Source organism: Nicotiana tabacum, chromosome 10, assembly GCF_000715075.1.
Source record: "Nicotiana tabacum cultivar K326 chromosome 10, ASM71507v2, whole genome shotgun sequence".
Classification (NCBI taxonomy): Eukaryota; Viridiplantae; Streptophyta; class Magnoliopsida; order Solanales; family Solanaceae; genus Nicotiana; species Nicotiana tabacum.
Window position 1 is genome coordinate 160,941,845 of NC_134089.1, and position 4,083 is coordinate 160,945,927.

The 4,083-nt window shown below is 43.8% G+C and overlaps 1 non-coding gene across 1 annotated transcript; it reads left to right on the forward strand.

Annotated features, from left to right (window-relative positions):
• Positions 1 to 3,327: 3,327 nt before the first annotated feature.
• TRNAS-UGA (transfer RNA serine (anticodon UGA)) lies at positions 3,328 to 3,414 on the forward strand. The gene has a single exon. It is a non-coding gene; the product is annotated as a tRNA-Ser (tRNA).
• The last annotated feature ends 669 nt before the right edge of the window (positions 3,415 to 4,083 follow it).

Below are 4,083 nucleotides of genomic sequence, written 5' to 3' on the forward strand. Positions count from 1 at the left end.
GTGTCCAGATCTGGAGTCTTTGCCTCTTCTTATTCAGGGTCCTCTAGAACCGCAAAACGGTTCGGGCTGACTAGGTCCAGTTGGGTCACTCCACTCGTACAACTAGTGTCCAGCCCCCTTTGCTATTGTCACTACTGGTACCTAACCCCGTCGGCTCGACATTTTTGCAAACACCGACCCTTGCTCAATAGGGAAATTCAAAGAGGAGAACGAGGACAGCTGAATACCGCTAAAAGTCAGACTAAGTGTACACATTGTATGATTGAAAATTGTCGTTGTATACTACCCGTTGCTTGCAGGTCTGACTGGTGCCTTCTCTCCAACAACTGCTTCAATCAATGTTAAGTCTGACTACGCTCGCAGCTGACTACTTATTGAAAGACCGAACAGGAAATGAAAATCGTACTACAACAACTGTAAATAAACATTCCCTCCCCGCTCTGACTTTGATCAACTTGCCCGCACAGCGTCTTTTTTGAGAGAAGAGGTCAAGGGGCTAAGTGACTCTCGAAAGCCGTCTTTTGTATCGTGTCAAGAGAAATGACATAGATAAGATCATTGCTTAAAGAGTTTCATTGTCGAATTGATCTCGAAATTGGATCCCAATAGTTGTTGATGCCCAAAGGTGTTTTATGAAAGCCGGTCCACAACAGTGAAAGTACAATTGATTCCGTCGATCGAACAAAAACAGCTTCTTGCTTTTTTTCCTCTCTGGCTTGACTACTATGCTTGCTTAACACAAGTCTTATTTAACCTTCACGGACCACTTCACTACCCAGCAAGCTCTGGCTTGAAAGCAAGGGCGCAGCAGCTGCGCGAAGTTGCACCTTAGCGTATCCGTTTTCTTGCTCGTTAGCATTGTTTTTTGATTGCAGCGCACTTGACTAATAAGATAGAAAGGGCCTTTCTCGCTTGTATGAATCCATATAAGGCTTTCTTTAATTAGCAAGGGAAGTCTGATAGGGCTTTAAGAGATAGGGACGTAAATGCAGCGGTAAGAAAAAGTCACTCAGTGAATCGGTGGATCACACACTTGGAGACAGGGACAGGGGCATGCCTGACTCTTTATAAAGTATACAAGTGTTGAAAGAGTGAAGTCTGGGGACAACGGTAAACGTGAGGAATGGCACCTCCGCCCTACAAAAGAAGTTCGCAAGCAAGGGACATGCCAAAGACCTACCTTTCCAACTAAGTCCAAGGTGAGGACCCGTTAATTGACGATGCGTTTCGTCGTCAGCAAGTGGTGGCCGACAAGGCCCCTTTCCCTAAACATATTGGGAAGCGAAGAGGACAGGTTTGAAACTCATTCGGTAATCTTCTACTAAAGGTAGGCATTTCCCCAAGGCACTGATATGATGACTCTCTCAATTACACGTGTTTTAGGGAGTTGAACGTCTTATTCTTATGAGTGGCCTATGTGAATAAAAGCCAGGAGCAAGGATTTCGGAAAGTCAAATTCTATATTGCAAGTGCAAGTCGACGTTCCTGATATGAAAGTGAAAGTGGAGTGAAAGCCGACCCTAAGAAGGATCCAAAGACGTTTAAGTCCAGTTCCAATCTGGATATAAAAGTCAAGTTCAATCGTCGAAAGTGAGATCTCTTTTAGTCTGGTCTTCTTTTCTCTTTTGAGTCAGGTTCTTAAGACAGGAAATTGGGTTTTCTAAATATCTCTCTTCCGGCCTATGTTGTAAGTTAGTTAGTTAGAGATCGAAACTGGACCTGAGAGAGACTAGACTTCTAGTAAGAGTAGGTGCGCCTTAAGTTGAGGAGAGCTGTTCACAAGCAGTGGTTATGAGCTCTTTCTTGTTCCGGTTCAGAAGAGGCTGCGCACCTTCAGTTGCACTAGTGGATTGAATAACCTTTTTTTTTAGTGCCAACAAAGTGCATGTGTTCTTGGTTAATAAAAACACAAGTATAGGCTGGAGGACTGATACTATAAGTAGGACAAAGGCCTTCAAAGAGAAATGAAAGGATTTTTTTAGCATTTTTCCACTTTATCCAAGGAATCCCTTTCTTGGCATTTGTATTTGAGAGAGAGAGAGAGCTATGCTTAGGTCAGTTCCTTCTGTCAACTTTTTTGGTAAGCCAAAAGTGAACTTTAGATAAGTAAGTAGTCCCGTATGAAATTCATAAAACATTCATATCTAGCACTTGAAGAGGTCAATCTTAAGTGTTGGAAGCTACTGCTAAGGGAATCTCACTCATCTAGAAAGGATAGGCAATTGAGAGAGAATAGGGCGATAGTGACAGACATAGGAACCGAAATAGATTAAAAGATTACTTTTGTAGATGAGAAGGGAAAGCTGCTTAGATAGGGCGATAGCCCGGTTTTTATTGTTTATCCTTTCCTGTGCTTGTCTTGTATTGAGGTATACCGAAGAAATGAGTAAAAGTAGGTAACAGAAGTGGAGGGATTGTTGTTTTTTATTAGTGAGGACAAGCAGCTTTCATTTTATTCAATCTAATGGTAGGACTTTAAAGAGTAGGCGGTTCGTATCTTTCTATGACCCCCAGAATAAGAAGTAGGAGGATAGGTAGAGCAAGAGCTCTTGAAGTCTACCCGGGCGCCCTTCTTCATTCATCCATTTAGGCCCGGCTAGGAACACGCGGATCCAGGGAACCTGGTTCGGGAACAACTTCTTACTAGTAGCAGCTAATCAAAGTAAGAGAGTCCAATCTCTGAAATAGAGCTTAGTCTCTCTATAGTAGTCTACTAGTAGAAGGCTTAGGTTATGACTTGATCCAATAGAGTCAGAACACCTTTCTATCTAAAAGAAATGGTGCTCGATGAAAGGATCCAGATTCCACACTATGTTGTGGGCTGGGGAGAGAGCTGCTCTGCGAAGTTGGGCATTCAGTGTTCTTATGGAGGAACCATACTAGAAAGAGAATTGAAAGGGCCTTCAAAAAAGAGCTAGGGAGTGATGGACAACCTTAGTCTATATGTTGCTCGTGAGCCGCCAAGTACCAGTCTCGCAACAGTATTGGCGCAAAAGGATCGGTCCTTCACTTACTGATCGTTCGCGAGTCGAACTCGCTCTCTTGTCACGCCTTCCACTCATTCGCTTGAGTCGGACTCAATCACTCTTTTAGTTTGGAGGATCATTCGTTATACACTCTCTTGCTATTACCCGCAGGGAGCGCAGCAACCAAGATGCATATTATCATATAGAAAGAGGTGAAGCGTAGCGATTCGTACTACCAAAAACGTTTCACTAACCAGTAGGAAATAGAATCAGCCGATAGGCGCAGGCAAGCGTAGCAAATTACATAAATAAGCCCCTACCTGCCAGCGCGCGGATGGATAGGGCGGGCAAAGCGCGAAGGGGATGGATGTCTGAGCGGTTGAAAGAGTCGGTCTTGAAAACCGAAGTATTTATAGAAATATCGGGGGTTCGAATCCCTCTCCATCCGTGAGGACATAAGTTCTCTCTTGCGTTATCTATAGATAAGAATGAATCGGATCGACTCGACTGATATGATAGATGGAATGGGAGTTTGTGTTCTATTTAGTTAGGACCTTGTCTCCCTTTCGTTATCTTCCGCTCTCCTTGTATAGGTTGGGAAAGGGCCGGGTGGATTACCTTTGGGAGCTAAGTCGAAGATCTCGGTGGTCTTGTGAGTGGTTGATAAACTGCGATTGCAGTTTTCTTTAGGAAGTCCCATAGCTGTGAGGCTTAACAGATAAAGAAAACGGTGGATACTTTTCCGGGTAGAAGGTGACAACCCTAATGAATTGACTATGAAGGTGGCTCTTAGCTACATCAGCGCTCAAATTCCTTAATCGTTATTGCCCAGGCTTCGATGATCAACCCCTGGCACATTTAGGTTTTGATCTTCGGCCATCCTGGTCCTCAGGACCCAACACTATATTATTCAACTATATTTCCTTTAAAATGAAAAGATGCAAAAGGTGTTGATACGTCCTATCCACATAGAAATCTTACCCTCTTCCACACATTACCGGTGGATGCTACAGCCGCTATCACTTTGGCTGCAGGATGGGAATGAAGGTCGAGGAGGCAGGGAAGAAAAGGTTATTCGCTATTGGCTTACCCTTATATCAGGCCTTGGTACGGCCTA